This window comes from Nomascus leucogenys, chromosome 14, assembly GCF_006542625.1.
Source record: "Nomascus leucogenys isolate Asia chromosome 14, Asia_NLE_v1, whole genome shotgun sequence".
NCBI lineage: Eukaryota > Metazoa > Chordata > Mammalia > Primates > Hylobatidae > Nomascus > Nomascus leucogenys.
The window spans coordinates 20,119,406-20,140,043 of record NC_044394.1 but is presented as its reverse complement, the minus strand read 5'-3'; the positions used below and the strand labels follow the sequence as shown (position 1 = coordinate 20,140,043).

Genomic DNA, 20,638 nt, shown 5'->3' with positions numbered 1-20,638 from the left:
GGTAACACAGCAAGTCAGCCCTCCCTCAGCCCCCACCACCGCTCGTCTCTACAAAAAAAATTATATAAAAATGTGCTTGGAGTGGTGGCATACATCTGTAGTCCCAGCTCCACAGGAGGCTGAGGAGGAAGGAAGGCCTGAGCTCAGAAGTTCAAGGCTGCAATGAGTGCAGTGAGCCATGATGGTGCCACTGCTTTCCACTCCGGGCAAGAGAGCGAGAGCCTGTCTCAAAAAAAAAAAAAAAAAAAAAAAGGATTTTGGTTTCAAATGACCTAATAGGATAAAGGCATTATTTCAATGAGTTATCTTTTGATTAACAGATCTCAAAGTACCATTTTTAGAGAGGTTGGAGAGAGGTTAGACCAACCATTCATTTGATGCTGAAACTTCATCATTTAATAAATGAATTCATCATTTAAGTCATTATCTTCAGTAGTTACGAATAATGGTTGCTGCCTAAATATAAAAAAACAAAAGCTAAGCTAATTTTAAATGAAATTATATGTGACTGCAATCCAGCTATTGAAAATGTTGAAATATTGGACTGGCTGAATATGTAACAGTTCAAACTCAGGTTTTAAAATATATTCTTCTATCATGGAGAAAATTGCCTATTAAGATTTTTTTTTTGAGATGGGATCTTGCTCCGTTGCCCAGGCTGGAGTGCAGTGGTGTGATCTCAGCCCACTGCAGTCTCCTTCTGGGTTCAAGCGATTCTCATGCCTCAGCATCCCAAGTAGCTGGGATTACACGCATGCACCACCACACCCAGCTAGTTTTTTGTATTTTTAGTAGAGGCAGGGTTTTGCCATGTTGGCCAGGCTGGTCTCTGACTCCTGACCTCAAATGATCCGCCCACCTCAGCCTCCCAAAGTGCTGGGATTACAAGCATGAGCCAGCGTGCCTGGTCCCAATTCTTGATAAAACATAATCTTACTACCTTAATGCTCCTCTTTTTATTTATTTATTTATTCATTTATTTATTTATTTTTACTACGCTACTCATGGCATCTGAACCTCACCAATTTATAATTTATGATATAAAATTTCTGCTTGCATTTTTTGTAGAAAAATATTTTGTTAAAATAATAATGTGAACACAAAAAATAATATAAAACATGAGCTAATCCTTGTTATTTTTGTATGTATTTTTTAAATTAATGTATTTTTTAAATTAATGTAGCCTGAGATTACATGCCTGTAATCTCAGCACTTTGGGAGACCAAGGCAGGAGGATCATTGACTCCAGGAATTTGGGACCAGCCTGGGAAACAGTGTAATACCATGTCTCTACAAAAAATACAAAACATTAGCTGGGCCTGGTGGCACGTGCCTGTAGGTGCATGCCTGTACTCCCAGCTACTCAGGAGTCTGAGATGGGAGGATCACCTGAGCTGGGGAGTTCAAGGCTGCAGTGAGCTGTGAACGTGCCACTGCACTCCAGCCTGGATGACAAAGTGAGACCCTGTCTCAAAAAAAAAAAAAAAAAGTTAATGTTATGTTAAATCATTTTTTATGATAGCTGGGGATACTAGCTATTCTTACCTGTTTATTCTTTTTGATAAATTTCAGAATTATTTTGTCAAGTTCTCCCAAATTATTTTATTGGGATTTTGCTCTATGCATATTAATTAATTGGTGGGAGAACGACATTATTAAAATAGTAGTCTTCTAAAAATATGATATTGCTTTTCTTGTACCTTATACTTTTCAGAAAAATCTTCTGGTTTTCTTCATATTGGTGATATATTTTCCCTCAAAGTTCATTAACTTATTCACGTCTGCTGCTATTGTAAATTAGGATTCCTTTTTTTTTTTTTGAGACGGAGTCTCACTCTGTGGCCAGGCTGGAGTGCAGTGGCGCGATCTTGGCTCACTGCAAGCTCCGCCTCCCGGGTTCACGCCATTCTCCTGCCTCAGCCTCCCGAGTAGCTGGGACTACAGGCGCCTGCCACTACGCCCGGCTAATTTTTTGTAATTTTAGTAGAAACGGGGTTTCACTGTGTTAGCCAGGATGGTCTCGATCTCTTGACCTTGTGATCCGCCCGCCTCGGCCTCCCAAAGTGCTGGGATTACAGGCTTGAGCCACCGCGCCCAGTCAGGATTCCTTTTTAATTACTTATTTCAAACTGAGTATTTTTGGTACCTGTGAATGGCATTTAATTTATACATGAATATTTTATATGTACTATATATATTTTATTTATGTTTTTTCCTTATTTATGTTTATTACCTTATTTCCAAACATTTTACTAAGCTTTTTTAGTCTCCCACAAAAGGGAAATTTTGTTTATTGTCCATTTGCTTAATCAAAAGTTATACTGACTTTTGGACTTTGGGGACTCAAGGGAAACGGTTGGGGGTGGTGAGGAAAAGATGCAAACTGAGTACAGTGGCATAGTGCTTAGGTGATGGGTGCACCAAAATCTCAGAAATCACCACTAAAAAACTTATTCATGTAACCAAACACCACCTGTTCCCCAAAAACCTATGGAAATAAAAAACAAAAATAAAAATAAAGAGTTATACCTACTTTTTATGGTATGTTCATTAAAGTTTGAAACTCACTGGAGTTGTGAGCACTGGGGTTAGTTATCACATATAGACAAAGGGCTCTTGCCTGCAGAGTTAGAAGAACAGTAGGAAAACATTCCAGAAAATCTGTAAATCAATTAAGAAATAGTAATTTATGAATCTCTTAATTGATTTACAGATCAATTAAGAAATACATAATCAATTAAGAAAGACATAATTTCTGTATGTGTATGTGCACAGAGATTCAAGGGTGTATAGAGATTTCATTACAGGAAGTCACCTTAAGAGTGTTCGATATCTATTGACATAAACTTCCGAAACTTTTAAAATTTTTTACATATTTTTAGTTATTGTTTTAGAGATGGGGTCTCACTATGTTGCCCAGGCTGGTCTTCAACTCCAGGGCTCAAGCAATCCTCCTACCTTGTCCTCCAAAGTGCTGGGATTACAGGCATGAGCCACTGCACCCCACCCAAATTCTGAAACTTTCGAAGAGGTTATTGGTATGTTGATGTTTGGGGAATAAATTAGGCATTTAATATTAATTGAATGAATGAAGAATTCAGTGAATGAATATATGTAGCACTTTGCTATGCTCAGAGGGTACAATGATAAGCGAAAACAGATCTAAGAGAGACAGAGACATTAAGTAAAGACCAAGGTAAATGCATCATCTGTCCTGGAGAAAAGAATTTGAGGAGCCCAGAAATTTTGGCAGCCACAGGCACCCTCCCCAATGTAGCCTTAACCACCCAGAGGAAATCTAACCCTAATGGACACTATTCCCTTTGGGGTTTCCCATCCGAGTCCCTGGTTTGTGAAACAAAAGCCAGAAATACTCCTACTGGACACAGTTGTCAAACAGATGACGACCTGGGTAGGAGAGGGCCTACACCATCACTCCACCTTCAGTTAGGTGCCTAAACCTTCTATTGCCTGACCAATTTCCTTCCTCACTTGCAAGTCGCTAAATATTCTCAACGACTTTTCAAGGAACCAGCAGAGCCTGAGACCTCAGTCAGGTGTCCCTGAACAGCGGGTAACCTAGCTATTCGTACTGCCCAAAAGCCAAGGATGTCCACTGTTGCCCATAGCCACTTTCCAGGGTGCCCAAACCACACACTGGCTATGCCGTGTGCACCCCTGAAACAGGAGGCAAACTCCATGATCCATTGCATTTGGGTGGAGCCTCAAGTGTTCAGGACTAAGAACTGCATAAAATTTGCCTGATAACAGTTTGGAGGGAAGACTGGTTTCCTGAAAGGCATTACACTATTTTGACTTATAAACACCTTGGTTTCCCAAAGCTTTGGTAGTTTTCTGAATACTTTGGTCTATAATCAGCCAGTCAGTCCCAATCAGGAAAACAAAAAACACTACATAATTCAAACGCAAAGGGATTTAATTCTGGGAATGGTTGCAAAGGCATTGGAAAGGCTAAAGGAGAAAGGGGAAGAAAGGAACGAATGCTGCCCAGAGATGAGAGAGCTGCTACCACTCTTAGGCTGGAGCCCTCTAGCTGCATTTGCTGCTGGAGGTTACAGTGTGGCCAGTGCCAATTCTCCACCTTCACAGAAGAGGCCCTATGTGGCCAGTGCTGAATTGGCCACTGAGACACCTCCACCACTGGTGCCAGATCAGAATGGTGTCTTTCCTCCCACCAGTAACTCTCACTGGCCAAACTTGTCTAGAAGCCAGTCAGTAAAGGATTCTGGGAAATGGAGTATACAGGCTTCCAGGCCCTGCAGTTATAAAACAGAGTGCAGAAAGGGAATGTGACATTGAGCCAAGAAATGTAACTGGCACAATAATATCAATCAGGCTGGGCATGGTGGCTCATGCCTGTAATTCCAGCAGTCTGGGAGGCTGAGGCAGGCAGATCACTTAAGGCCAGGAGTTCGAGACCAGCCTGGCCAACGTGGTCTCTACTAAAAGTACAAAAATTAGCTGGGCATGGTAGCACATGCCTGTAATTCCAGCTACTAGGGAGACTGAGGCAGAAGAATTGCTCAAACCCAGGGAACAGAGGTTGCAGTGAGCCAAGATTGCACCACTGCACCCCAGCCTGGGCAACAGAGCAAGACTCCATCTCAAAAAAAAATTAATTAAAAGAATGTTAAATAATTTTTAATCAGTTACATTTGATAGGAAATTACTTCTGAATGACTGAACAAATATAAAACATTAATCACTTCCCAGTCATTTCTTGGGAAATCTTACTGTTGAGGTTTATTAGGATGGCGATAATACACCTACTATGTGCCCACAAAAATTAAAAATTTTTTTAAAAAAGGATGGCAGTAACACAAGACCAAGATAGGTAGTTAAGGATGGATGAGAAATGGAAAAATGATGAAAGGCAGCATGGATTTTGAAAAAGACTCCATTTTTTCCATTTAGAAAGCATTTTGTCTTCAAAATTGAGGATGGGGGTAGAGGAGTAACAACTGAAACCTTTCCTTTTGTCTAAGTGGCAAGAGCCAATGAGATTCACAAGAAAAAAAAATCTAGCTTACTAATTATATGTAAAGTCTCCTTTATAATGGAAGAAGAGCAAGTCACCAAAAATACAAAAGCTAGATTAAATTAGCATCCTTCAATGTCTTTAGACAACGGAGTAAAACAGCATAATAGAGTTATGTCCCAAGATTAACTTCCTTTTCATATACCACTCAGGCAGATCCACAAGCATTTGTAAAAGGCTCACATTACCATCATTTGATACCTGATGTGGAATTTTTTAAAGCTTCTTTTTATTTCCTCCACCCTCACTCTGATTCATAAAGTGCTTCATTAGAGTTCACTGAGGTTTTGTGGCCGGAATTAAATGATTCAAAAATGAGTTAATTCCTATTTTGTTAGTTAGCATAAAAAGCATTCAATGAGCAATGCTGAGCAGAAGGATTGCACTAATGGTAAACATGCATAGATCATTTCAAAGATTGTTTGGAAAATTCTACTGTATAGTAGAGCACATTTAATTTTAAAAGATCTTATACACTTAAAACACTAGTTTTTAAAATAAGCTTTTCTCCTTTCCAGGGCATATGTGTATGTGCACAGACATCCTACATCTATAAGTATATTTTGTGAGATACTATTCTGAAAGGCTGTTCCAGAGACTTTTTCCAGAATTATGAAACAGTTTAGAATTATAAAAGTTGGGATGGCTTTCTGGAACCTTTTTATTTTTTAAAAGCTGTCACTTGCTGTCATCATAAAATGCCTAATATTACCAATGGAAATTAATATTGATATAGGTATTAAAATGAGCTCATCTATACATTTAAATTTTTCACTTGTGATAAAAGGAAGAATATTCCTGTTATATACTTTTCTTAAGTTTGTGCACAGTTCTCTCTCAGTTCTCCTGGTTCCGAGGTAGTCAACCCATTTCACAGTTAAACCTAGGAAAATACCGGAGTTGTGAAAGCAATGGATTGAGTTACATTTGTGAAGCGTAAACTTTCCCCTCTCTCCTCTTAGAAGGGATAGGGCAAACATTCAAGACACATTCATGGAATGCTGCAATGGAGACTCCAAATGGGTGATTTCACAGGTGACCTGTCTTCAGTTCCACTCTGGCAGGATGCACAGGTGTGGCTGTGCCGATTGTTCAGATAATGAAACTTTTCCACATCCATTGTGATAGGCAGAATCGTGGCCTCCAAAAATGCCCATTCCTTAATCCTTTGAAATCTGTGAAAATGTTCCTTTACATGGCAAAAGGGACTTTGCAAATGGGGTTAAGGTTAAGGATCTTGAAATGGAGAGAGTACTCTGGATTATCCAGGTGGGCCCAATCTAATTACATGGATCCTTCAAAGTGGAGGACCTTTCCCAGCTGCAGTCAGAGGGAGTGATGTGACTATGGGAGACGGATCAGAGGGAGATGCAATGTTGCTGGCTTTGAAGACAGAGGAAATGGACCATGAATCAAAGAATGTGGGCAACTTCTAGAAGCTGAACAAGGCAAGGAAACCTATTCTTCTTTAGCACACCTGAAAAGTAATACAGCCATGTCAACACCTTCGTTTTAGACCAGTGATACCTGTGCCTGACTTCTGACTTAAAGAACTGTAAGATAATAAATTTGTGTTATTTTAAACCACTAAGTTTGTGGTAATTTGTTACTGCAGCAATAGAAAACTGATACACCCACAAAGTCACTGCACCAACTCCCCCTAGTGCCTTGGCCATCCTGACCCTTCCCTTAGGACCCTCAGTCTAGCATAAAAGGAGTAACCCCTGGCATAGCAGGATTCCAGCATTGCAGCCAGCTTTTGTTCTGACTAGGCTATGACTAAGCATTACCAGTTGTGAAATATTTTGAGCATCACTTGATCACAGGGGGCAAAGTCAGCAACTTTCAAACTTTTTTTTTCCCTTCTGCACCTACAGTAAAATATACATTTTAACCTCAACCTAGGACAAACACATATTATAGAAATAAGACTAATATTTCATGAAACAGTACTTACCTACGTGCACTGCACAATGATATTTTCAAATTCTACTCTTTTCTATTTTTTGTCTTACAGGGGCCATGCTAATCTTCGCTGTATCATTCCAATTTTAGTATATGTGCCGCCAAAGGGAGCACCTTTTCTATTTTTTAATGTAAATTATAACCCGTTAAACTGATTTTATGATTTACCAGTAGGTTTCTATCCTCAAATGAAAAACACTGACCTAGATCGTGACAAGTCTATGGTGAAGATGTAGAGTGTCTGATACAGAATATTTTCCATTTTATTTTTTACAGAAGCATAAACATTTGTTCAGAACGTAAAGTATTTCTATATGTAACCATAATTCATTGTTGTTAAATATCATTTATTAATGTGCCAAATATGTATTTGCTTTCTCTCAGTGAATATCAAACCCATGACAGTTAGGAAATCAAGCCTAATTGTAAGAGAGTGGGACCACAGCGGGGAGATGGAATGCTCTAGAAACCATTTTTAAACAAATAGATATAGTCATTGGCTACATGTATTTTATGTTCTGTTTTCTATTACTCGATTTGTTTATTTCTGCTTTTGTTTTTAATACTTCCCTTTTTCTCACTTGCATTTAAGAAATTACCCATTTTCTAGCCAAGCGCGGTGGCTCACTCCTGTAATCCCAGCACTTGGGAGGCCAAGGTGGGTGGATCACTTCAGGTCAGGAGTTCAAGACCAGCCTGGCCAACATGGTGAAACCCCACCTCTACTAAAAATACAAAATTTAGCTGGGCATGGTGGCACCCACCTGTAATCCCAGCTACTCGGGAGGCTGAGGCAGGAGAATCACTTGAATCTGGGAGGTGGAGTTTGCAGTGAGCTGAGATTATGCCATTGCACTCCAGCCTGGGCAACAGAGTGAGACTCTGTCTTAAAAAAAAAAAAAATTATTCATTTTCTTTTATGGATTTTTAAAAGTTCATTTATTGCATGTCTCTTTGTTTCTTATTACTATTCATAACTGCAGCATCATTTCAAGAACTTACACTTTGTTTCAGTATCCCCTTCGTTTAGTAGTCCTGGATATTTCCCCTACTTTCTTGGGAGTTGATGCATTTATAATTATGTTTGCTATAATGATAATGGAACTAGCTTTTCTGAGAGTTGGTAGCAAAAGGGTTTTATGCTTATGCTATATAATAGTTAGCTTTCAGTAGGTTATGTTGCGGAACAACAACAACAGCAACAAAAAACAAAATCACAGTGGCTTGACAATAACAAAGGTTAATTACTCATCCACTATACACGGTGGTTACAGCTCTGTTCCAGGATCTTTATTCCAGGAGCAACCTTGACGCAGCACACACAGACCTCATGTCTGAACCACCACATGTCTCTTTTTTTTTTTTTTTTTTCTGAGATGGAGTCTTGCTCTGTCACCAGGCTGGAGTGCAGTGGCACAGTCCCGGCTCACTGCAACCTCTGCCTCCCGGGTTCAAGTGATTCTCCTGCCTCAGCCTCCCGAATAGCTGGGATTAAAGGTGTGCACCACTACGCCCAGCTAATTTTTGTACTTTTAATAGAGATGGGGTTTCATCATGTTGGCCAGGATGGTCTTGATCTCTTGACCTTGTGATCTGCCCGCCTCGGCCTCCCAAAGGGCTGGGATTACAGGCGTGAGCCACCACGCCCGTCTGACCAGATGTCTCTTAAAGCTTCTGCTTAGATATGGGACATACATCACTTCTGCATACATTCCATAGGCAAAGCAAGTCATAAGGTTAACGTTGATGAAAATGGGTAAACATAATCCTTTTATAGGGAGGACAGCAAATAATAGGGAAAGATAACATACTCTATCCCATGTTATCCCCCATAATGCTGCAACCAGAAAGGTTTATCCTTTCATCTCTGTCAAATCAAAACTCTGTTGTTGGATTATATTTGAGATTTACCATTATAGCATTTATGTGTTCATTTGTAAATGTATCTTTAATCATGGTATAATGCTGCTTATCTTCCTAAATGCTTTTTGCTATAAAATCAACTGTGCTTATCATGTTTTTATAGGCCACACCAGGCTGTGGCTACTATAGGTTATAATAACACTAAGGGGACAGTATTTTTCTAGTTTCACCTATACACACAGCAATGCAAAGCCTTGTCTTTCCCTCAAAATTAATTACATGTGCTTCTGCAAGGAGTGCCCTGGTGCCCAGGATTCTTCTTGGTACATATCCAGACTGGGGCCCTAGTCTGTTAGGACCACAGCAGTGTTCTCTGTCACCTCCAGACCTCTACAGACCAGTGTTGCTTTGTACCTCTCACTTTTAGAGAATCCAGGGATTTCACTCTTTCTAAAGTAATGGCTGTCTCTCTTTAGGGATTTGGCCCAAGGCCCTAGTTGCTAGGACACAGTTGGATTAAAAATATGATAAATATACATTGTACCATACTGAAAATTACTTCTGACAACCAAATTTTATATTTGAATATATCCATTACCCTCTCCCTCTTCCTAGGGAGGGAGTTCTGCTGTTCATGCCCATAGGTCTTCTAATAACCGATCCCACCCAGGAACTTCTGTGAAAACTGATAAAATTTAAACTCCAGGCATAATGAATTGTAAGTAATTCCCCTTTCTTTGTTAAAATTTTCTTATCTTAAAACATTTTACCACAATAATTACATACATGAAAAAAACAATAATGTAATAGCGCTTGTAATGAAAAATAAAAAAGGTGTTCTACTGCCCCACCCTCTCCCACCCCTAATTGAACTTCTCAGAGGAAACCACTTTTAACTGTTGCTATTTCATGGTTTTCTCTTTCTCGTTTTTTTGTTTGTTTGTTTGTTTTGGTTTTTGTTTTTTAAACAGACGGAATCTTGCTGTATTGCCCAGGTTGGAGTGCAGTGGCCATTCACAGGCACCATGATAGCTCACTGCAGCCTTGAGCTCCTGGACTGAAGCAATCCTGCCTCAGGCTTCCAATTAGTTGGGACTACAAGTATGTGCCATCAGAACTTCCTACCAAGGCTTTTTGATGGTTACTTCTCTAATTCTAAACAATGGGCCTTTACTACTATTTCTTGATTTACTGGTAAACACTGTAGTAGATGAGATTAATTCCCATCTTTTCATGTTCTCCCTCTTCCTCCAGCTATCTGCGCTTATACTGTTATTTTCACATTACAAAGGTTAACATAACCACATTTAAGTTTTCTCTGTTTTGTTTTTAGGCCATTGCTAAAAATTGAGGCCAGGCGCGGTGGTGCACGCCTGTAATCCCAGCACTTTGAGAGGCCGAGGTGGGATGATCACAAGGTCAGGAGATTGAGACCATCCTGGCTAACACGGTGAAACCCCTTCTGTACTAAACATACAAAAAATTAGCTGGGCATGGTGGCGGGTGCCAGTAGTCCCAGCTACTTGGGAGGCTGAGGCAGGAGAATGGCATGAACCCAGGAGGCGGAGCTTGCAGTGAGCCGAGATCGCGCCACTGCACTCCAGCCTGGGCGACAGAGCGAGACTCTGTCTCAAAAAAAAAAAAAAAAAAAATTGAAAACCACTAACAATCATTGACACATTGTAACTATGTAAATATTATTGACAGAAGAATTAGATACTAGTATTTTATTCTCCTCTCCACAGGGAGTCTACAGGTACTCTAAAAGACTATTCAAGTTTAAGATTACAGAGTTTTAAATTTACAAGAAAAAAAAAACCACCCCTTCAAAACGTGGGCAAAGGATATGAACAGACACTTCTCAAAAGGAGACATTTATGCGGCCAAGAAACATACAAAAAAAAGCTCAACATCACTGATCACTAGAGAAATGCAAATCAAAACCACAATGAGATACCATCTCACACCAGTCAGAATGGCGATTTTTTTAAATTTTTATTTACTTATTTTTTTGAGACAGAGTCTCGCTTAGTTGCCCAGGCTGGAGTGCAATGGTGCAATCTCAGCTCACTGCAAACTCCACCTCCTGGGCTCAAGTCATTCTCCTGCCTCAGCCTCCCAAGTAGCTGGGATTATAGGCGCTTGCCACCACACCTGGCTAATTTTTGTATTTTTAGTAGAGATGGGGTTTCACCATGTCGGCGAGGCTGGTCTTGAACTCCTGACCTCAGGTGATCCACCCACCTCGGCTTCCCAAAGTGCTGGGATTACAGGCGTGAGCCACCACACCTGGCCAGAATGGCAATTATTAAAAAGTCAAGAAACAACAGATGCTGGCAAGGCTGTGGAGAAATGGGAATACTTTTACATTGTTGGTGGGAATGTAAATTAGTTTAAGCATTGTGGAAGACAGTGTGGCAATTCCTCAAGGATCTAGAACCAGAAATACCATTTGACCCAACAATCCCATTACTGGCACCCGCCACCATACTGAGCTAATTTTTTGTATTTTTATCAGAGATGCGGTTTCACCATGTTGGCCAGGCTGGTCTTGAACTCCTGACCTCAGGTGATCTGCCCACCTCGGCCTCCCAAAGTCCTAGGATTACAGGCGTGAGCCACCATGCTCGGTAACATGGCAATTTTAGATATTGCCATGATGCTACCACACAAAAAAGGTGATACTAATTTACATTACCACTATCAGTTCATATGACTACATATTTTCTCAATTCTCTTAATTTTAGACTATATATTTTTGCCTTAAATCTACCAGCACCTTCTATTTTTCCAGCTCACTCTCGCTATTCCTTGACTCCCACAATTTTTCCACTCCTGAAACCTATAGGCCATTGCCGCCTTTTCACTGCCTATCACTCCCTGTTAAGTTCACTCTTTTCTACGTCTCCAGCTTGTATTTCATGGTCCATCATTATAATTATTTTTTGCATACACTCTTAAATATCTTTCCTCTCTTTGCCTTCACTGTGCTTTATGGCCAAACCCCAGGCCCAGTTAAATCCAGCTCTCTTCCTGTGTCACACCCAGCAGTTAAATGTGACTGGAGAAAAACAACCAAGCATGCAGAAAATACGGCAAATTCATGGCTCCACCTTCAAATGAGTCTTAATAGATTCCTGTACATTCCCTAGCCCATTTACTCTCCAATTCTTCTAGAGGGCTATTTCATTCCTTTTCCCTCTTCAACTCTCCATCATCTCCTGATCCCTCTGCTGATGACTTTGCTTCCTACTTCACTGAGAAAATTTCCATAGCTACCAGCATCAGTGCACACATATTCTGCTTTCTCTCCTGTTACTGTAGATACACTGTCCATCCTCCTATCTAAAGACACACTCTGCAGTTGTGCACTGAATTCCATCCTCTTTCACATTCTATTTTTTTTTTTTTTTTTTTTTTGAGACAGAGTCTTGCTCTGTTGCCCAGGCTGGAGTGCAGGCTGGAGTGTGATCTTGGCTCACTGCAACCTCTGCCTCCTGGGTTCAAGAGATTCTCCTGCCCCAGCCTCCCGAGTGAGTAGCTGGGATCACAGGCATGTGCCACCACGCCCGGCTAATTTTTGTGTTTTTAGTAGAGACAGCGTTTTGCCATGTTGGCCGGGTTGGTTTCGAATTCCTGACCTCAGGTGATCCGCCTGCCTCCTCCCAAAGTGCTGGGATTACAGGCATGAGCCACCGTGCCCAGCCCTCTTTCACATTCTCAAGGCCCTCTCTCCACGAATTATTCTCTCTCCTGCACCATCAATGTTTTCTTCCTACTGAACCATTCCTACTAGTATGAAACATGCTGTAATACTCCCTTTTAGAAAAAAAAAAACTATCCATTGTTCCACATCCCTTCTAGCCAATGTCCCACTTGTCATCTCCCCTTATGTGAAAAAACTTGTCAGTATTTACTGTTTCTTCTATATTTCTCCCCTTATGTGAAAAAACTTGTCTATATTTACTGTTTCCACTTCATCTCCTTCTATTCTCTCCTGACCTCATTTCAATCATGCATTTACCTCCACCATTCCACAAAGGCAGCTTTAGTCAAGGTACCCAGTGACCTCCCTGTTGTCATATCCAAAGATCAAGCCTCAGTCATCCTCTTACATGTAACCCATTTGCAGTATTTGACACAGTTGATTATGTTCTTCTTGAAACACTTTATTCCCATTTCTGTTTAAATGTCACTTTCTCATAGAGGACTTTCCTGAACACTGTGGGTTAAATAGCCAACCAAATAGTCCCTTTTACTTTACCTCCCTACTCTGCAGTATTAACCACGTGACATATTTTATATTAGTTTATAGACTTTATCCCTTATAATTCAGTCTTAATTTGAACAAAACAACTGTAAAATGGCATCTTTGAAAGAATTAGTAATATTTGGACTGGGCATGGTGGCTCCCACCTGTAATCCCAGCGCTTTGGGAGGCCAAGGCAGGCGGATTACCTGAGGTCAGGAGTTTGAGACCAGTGTGGCCAACATAGTGAAACCCCATCTCTACTAAAAATACAAAAATTAGCTGGATGTGATGGTATGCGCCTATAATCCCAGCTACTTGGGAGGGTGAGGCACAAGAATCACTTGAACCTGGAGGCAGAGGTTGCAGTGAGCCGAGATCACACCACTGCATTCCAGCCTGAATGACAGAGGGAGACTCCGTCTCAAAAAAAAAAAAAAAGAAAAGAAAAGAAAAAGAAAATAATTAGTAATATTTGAATACAAACCAAGTATTAGATGATATTAGTTACATTAATTTTGGTAGGTATGGTATTTATGTGAAAAATAAAATTTCTTATCAGTTAGAGATGGAAAATGCCATATATATGAGTGACTTGACATAATGCCTGAAATTTTCTTTAAATTAGTCAAGAGTGACTTCAAGATTTTTGGCTTGAACAATTAGAGAGTGGAACTATTATTTGCAGAGATTTTGAAATCTCTGTGGGAGATTTCAAAAAATCTGGGAAAAATTAATGGGTTTGGTTGGAACATGTTAAGTTTAAGATGTGTATAGATACTCAAGTAGAGACATTGAGTAAGCATTTTGATACACCAGCATGGATTTCATGGATGAGATAAATATCTGTGACTCATGAAGGTATACATGATACATAAAGCCATGACATTGGATGAGAACATTTTAAAAATGAAAGTAGATTAAAAAAAAAAGAGGTCTGAGGACTAAGCCTACTAAACCACTCCAAAATTCAGAGGCCAGACATGGGGAGCAGTCATTGGAGAAGATGAGGAAGAAGTGGCCAGTGAAGCAGGAAAAAACAAGTATGGCAGCCTGAGAGCCAAGCAAAGAAAATGCCCCCACCTAGGGTTCCAGAAATGGTGGTATAATTAAAGGTTAACAAGTTATATAACACAATTCTTTATTTCTCTATGTCAAAATATAGAACAATGGAAGATAATTGATATAAAATCCCAGACCTTTTATAGTAATGATATTTTAGAATTCTATAGATAAAATTCCATTATTATGCAAATTATGGTTTGAATAATAGTGAAGTGTCACTAATCTCAGGATATATTATTTTTTTCTTTTTGAGATAGGGTCTTCCTCTGTCACCCAGGCTGGAGTGCAGTGGTATGATCATAGCTCACTGTAGCCTCAGCCTCTCAGGCTCAAGCAATCCTCCCACTTCGGCCTCCCGAGTAGCTGGGATCACAGCTGTGTGCCACCACGGCCAGCTCATTTTTTTGTATTTTTAATACAGACAGGGTTTTGACATGTCACCTACCCAGTCTGGTCTCGAACTCCTGTGCTCAAGCGATCAGCCCGCCACGGCCTCCCAAAGTGCTAGGACTACACAGGCATGAGCCACCACACCCGACCTACTCTCAGGATTTAATTGTTTTATATTATTGTAGTGGATATTATTGTTTTCTGTGGGGAACACCTCTTGGCTGCAATGAACTGCCTCTCCTAAAGTTATACCCTTACCAGGAGTGGCCTGTGTCAAATGACTGGCTGAGGGTAGGAATACATAGCCTGGACCCCTTGCCTCACTTTGGGACAATCCTGAAGGGCCATCCCCACTCCATAACTCTCCATAGGATAACTGAGGTCATAGCTGAAACCTCACTGGGGTCACTTTCCTTTTTTTTTTTTTGAGATGGAGTTTCGCTTTTGTCGCCCAGGCTGGAGTGCAGTGGTGCAGTCTCGGCTCTCTGTAACCTCCGCCTCCTGGGTTCAAGTGATTCTCCTGCCGCAGCCTCCCAAGTAGCTGGGATTACACGCATGAGCCGCCATGCTCAGCTAATTTTGTATTTTTAGTAGAGATGTGGTTTCACCATGTTGGCCAGGATGGTCTCGAACTCCTGACCTCAGGTGATCCTCCCACCTCGGCCTCCCAAAGTGCTGGAATTACAGGTGTAAGCCACCGCACCTGGTCTTGGGGTCACTTTCTTCAGTGTCCAGTCCCACATTCCTTACTTCCTCACAGTGGTATCACTGCAGTAAACTTCTGCTTTCAACTCTCCACTCAGAATTTGTATCTAGGGATCCCAGCCTAAAACAGTATTCTACCAGGGGGCACTGTCATCCAATACAATCATGTTATTTACAAAATAATTCTAGAATTTATTACCTATTGAAAAAACTAGGTCATTTGTCCTGTAGAATTTCCCCCTTCCTAGATTTGGCTGACTGTGTCCCTGTGTACATTCTTTATCTGATACTTTCTATAAACTAGTAGAAGTTCTAGAGGCTTGATTAGATTCCCCTCCACCCATTTAAGCCCGGCTTTCCAAAATTCTTTTTTACTTCTCTTTTTCAACCTTGTGAAATTTAAGGGGAGGAAAATTCAAAGCTCACCTGGATCAGGGGAGATCACTTATGATCACATGTTCTTCCCACTGCCTTTCTCCCTCCCACATCTTGGTATCTGCAACCAAAGGCCTTCCGGATACACACGTACTGCTAGAAACAAATGACTGGAGAACGTGTTCCTCTGTTTACAGCCTTAAACACTGAATACCTTCTTCCCAAAGCAGAGTGTGATTTATCTTGTTCTCATCTAGGAAGGGAAGCAAAGACAGCAACACCATCTCTGGATTATTTGCATGTAGATTTCCATGTTGTTACTAATTTTAAAAGCCATCCTGGCTTTCTTCTGTCAAATGGTTTGATTGTGGATCACATTCTTTCACCGACAGCTGGTGTATTCTAAATCAATTAATCAACATGCATTTATCAAGCACCTGCTGTGTGATCAGCGTCATTCTTGGAGAATTTGTGCTGATTAAATTCCCTGTGAAACAATTAGAAAGCTGTATCTTGTTTTTGCTCTGCCCCCATCCCCAACCCCAATTCACACAAACGCGTTTCAAGACCAAATAAATGCTCTTTTTGTATCAGTTTACTCTTGAATTATCTACACTGTGTTCCATTTTGTTGACAGTCGAAAACACTCTGGACAATTAAGATTTTCTAAAGTAGTCAAAGCAGTTTTGCATACACATCTGCCTAATTACGTTATTTTATGTATCTCCTTTTAAGAACACTTTGTTGCTAAGATTTATTTATTTATTTAAATTAGTATCATTGCAAGTAACAGAAACCAGCTTGAGCTGGCTCAAGGAGAAAATAATTTATTGGAAATATATTAGGCTCTCTCACAGAATCCAAAGAACTGAACAACCAACCATGAAGAGCGGAAGCTAAGGAAGCTCTGGGGACCCTGGCAACAGCTGCTCATGAACCTTCCCTTGGAATTCTGCCACAAACATGACTCAGCGCCAAACTTCTCTGGTCTCTCTGTATCTTAGTTCACAATTCAAAATCCTGGGGAGAGGACTCTGATTGGATCAGGCTGCTGTTGCTCCAATCAGGTATGCCCTGGAGGCAGCATCAGGTGCTTTATATCCCGCATTGCTCGATACAGAAGCCCCCAGCCACATATGGCTATGGAGAACTTGAAATGTCACTGAGGAACTGAATTTTTTGTTTAATTTTTATTGATTTAAATTTAAAAACTGAAGCAATGTTAATTTTTTCCCATTACATACAACTTTATTATTTTCGTAGAACTACATTTCCTTTTAATTACTATTAGTGTTACTATTACTAGATAATTTTAAAGTACATATGTGGCACGTATTTTATTTCTATTGAACAGTGTTGCTTTTACCAAAGATTTATTTCTGAGGACCAGGGGCAGTTGTGAGAGACTGGGTGAAAGTTCTGAGCAGAAGATACCTTCAAAGGGGTCAAACACACAGAACACAATGACAAATATAGAGATTTCTGGGACAACATAATGTAATCAGTGTATAATTGGATACATCTCTTCATCATTATTTGCTGCATTCCAATATTTATTATATCATTAAGGACTATGAAAAGCTGTTATGTCAGAATTCAGTGTGTGATGCTACAGATATTCATCCAATAGTATTTATTAACAAAGCTCTTGTCCTTGGGGAGCTGAAAATTGAGTAGGAAGAGAAAGACAATAAATAGATAAACAAAGATATAATGCCCAGGTGTTAAGAGATGCTCTGAAAAAAGAAGAAAACGATAGGTAAGGAGAAAGAGAATGACAGAGATGCTGTTTATCTGGATGATTAGGGAAGACTTGATCAGGTGACATTAAGTAGAGCTTGGAATAAAGGGAAAGGACAAGTCATGTGACTCAGAAAAAGCCATTCTCCAGGCAGATGGAATTAGTGTATTTCAGGATCCTCAAGGAGACTTTGCGGCTAAAGCCCAGAGAGAAAAGGGGGAAAAGGTAGAAAATAAAGTCAGAGCAGGTAGCCTGGAGCCAGATCATTCAGAGCCCTCGAGACAAGGTCATCAGGGGAAGCCCTTGCAGTATTGAGAGCAGAGAATGATGTGATCAGTTACATTTTTGGCTTTGATTCCATGAATCATACAGGTAAGGCCTGAAATTATTTATTTATTTATTTATTTATTTATTTATTATTTTACCTAACAGCAATAACTTAAACATTTTCATTTTTAATTTAATTTTCCCCATTTTATGTAAAAAAATTATCAAAACTCTTATTTTCTCACTGTATTTATCTTATGAAAAATCTAAATGAATTATGAAAAACGTTAATACAAATTTATGAAAAATCCAGAGCTATTTTTCTTCTGAATTAATTTGAATCCTGATAATTTTCTATGCCCCTTACCTGAATAAAACGTTCATACAACTGAATTGTAGGACACAATGATTTACCTCAGGGAATCAATTTTATGTATGATAGAAGTCTTTGTAATGGTTAAGAAATCTCTCAAAATTTCTTGAATGCAAAGCTTGAAAAACAGTAATTCACTCAACTGCCTAACGGAAAAAGAGACAGTCATAGAACTTAAAAACAAGCATAAGGGAAGCATGAATGCAGAGACATAAATTCCTAAAGCTTGCTAAGCATGTGCATAAATAATCTATATACAAGATGTATACACATAGTAACTGCCAATTACACATAATAGCTCTCATTTTTAAAACGCTTTCTAGGCCGGGCGCGGTGGCTCATACCTGTAATCCCAGCACTTTGGGAGGCCAAGGTGGGTAGATCACCTGAGGTCTGGAGTTCAAGGACAGCCTGGCCAACATGGTGAAACCTCATCTCTACTAAAAATACAAAAAATTAGCAGGGCGTGGTGGCAGGCACCTGTAATCCCAGCTACTTGGGAGGCTGCGGCAGGAGAATCACTTGAACCCTGGGGTCAGAGGTTGCAGTGAGCCAAGATGGTGCCATTGCACTCCAGCCTGGGCAACAAGAGTGAAACTCTGTCTCAAAAAAAATAAAAATAAAAATAAATAAAACACTTTCTATTTGTCATTTACCTGTGACTGTCTGTATTGGTTTACTGGGGTTACCATAACAAAACACCACAGACTGGATGCCTTAAACAACAGAAATTTATTTTCTCACAGTTCTGGAGGCTAGAAGTCCAAGATCAAGGTGTCAGCAGGGTTTGTTTCTTCCCAGTCTTCTTGGCTTGCAGTTGGCCACCTTCTCACTGTGACCTCACATGGTCTTTCCTCTATATTCATGTCTACTGGCTACTCTCTTTGTGTCCATGTTTCCTCTTCTTTATAAGGACATCAGTTGTATCCTAACTGATGTACCCTAACCATCTCCTTTTAACTGAATCACCTCTTTCAAGACCCTTCCATCTCCAAATACAGTCATATTCTGAGGTACTGGGGGTTATGATTTCAAATATAGGTGGGGCAGGGGAACATAATTCAGCCCATAACACTGTCACTTACTTTTTGTTTGTTTGTTAAGAGACAGGGTCTTGCTACATTGCCCAGGCTGGACTCAAACCCCTGGGCTCAAGTAATCCTCCTGCCTCAGTCTCTGGGATAGCTGGGACTACAGGTGCACACCACCATGGCCAGCTTTGCTTTTTATGAAGATAAAAAGTTGCATAAAATAGTGTCCCTTAAGAGGTTACAATGTGATAAGTGCTATCATAGAAATTAATTGGTAAAAATTAATTGGTTGAGTATGTTAGGAACATACAGGACAGAGAGCAGATACTACCCTCATACTGGAGCTGGGAATAATCGAAGAGCTTCCAAGAGGAAGTGATATTTGAAAAGCCTTCAGAGGACAATGAGACCTTGCTTACTTTATGCCAGCACCCATGGTAGCTGTGCCTAAAATATAAAGTCACCAGTTAACAATTCAAGATATTATACGTGAGCAAGTGATTAGAATGTAATAAGGTGCTATGTAAATATTTTCTCTTTTTATTAATTAGGTAAATTACTATATTCCTTATTCCTCCAGAAAATAAATTGCTAAATGAAGTTAAATATATAATATCTTCATTTGTCTTCTTTATATTCTAATGCTTGGCAAAATATTTTGTTGCTCCTTGTTGCATTCTTCCTCTGTCTTTGCCTTCTTTGGGTTTTACAAAATAACTTAGGTAAGTCATTTTTTTTTTTCTGGGAGAGAGCGCATGCTTTCTACAAGAATTTTGCATGTCGTCCTATGATTGATGATAGCTCCTGAAGATACCTCCTAACTGTGGCAGGAACTAGATTGGAATATATACTTAGCTAAGCTCTGTATTTCTCTTGGATTGACTTAAGTCCTTGAATTGACTTCAAGTAGAATTCTTTATAGCTCTTTTGTTTTAATGCCTAAAATACTGGTCTCTTAAAATGAAAGTTTTATGTAGATTTTTTTTAAAAGCCTTGAATATAAGATAGCTTCTACCAGTCTGAAAATGTCTTTATTTAAAATCGCAAAGTATAATAACTTTTACTTTCCCCCAAATTGCTCCAAATATTACTCCTAGAGAGAGATTTGGGGTTTTGTTGGCAAGTGTCCTTTTCCCCCTGGAGAGGCTGGTTGAAAAAGAATCTCTTTCTGTGGTCTTTTGCAGTTTCTGTGGCTCAGGCTGCAGTAATTAGATTAGACTTGTAATGTGTTAATAAGCTATATATTCACATTCTCTTTTATAGCATGACATAAGAACAAAATTCTAACTCTGCTAATTACATGAGAAAGAATGAGCTTGTTTTCCACTAAAAGTTAAAATGCTTTAAACTTCTTATACTTCTCTCAACTCTTACTGCTGTGAAAACTACATCCTATAGAGAATGTATGAAACTATATATAGCTAGAATGTGCCAAACAAATAATAGAGGGTCTTCCCCGAGGAGCTTATAATCACAGAACAAGTGGCATCTTGAAAACTTGTGTTGTTTTTGCTAATGAATAGTTTATCTTAAATATTAAAATGCCATATTCTTC

The 20,638-nt window shown here is 39.7% G+C and overlaps 1 non-coding gene across 1 annotated transcript; it reads right to left on the bottom strand.

The window, feature by feature from the left end:
- Positions 1-7,031: 7,031 nt before the first annotated feature.
- On the bottom strand, positions 7,032-7,138 carry LOC115838426. The gene has a single exon (XR_004033454.1). It is a non-coding gene; the product is annotated as a U6 spliceosomal RNA (small nuclear RNA).
- Between the last annotated feature and the right edge of the window lie 13,500 nt (positions 7,139-20,638).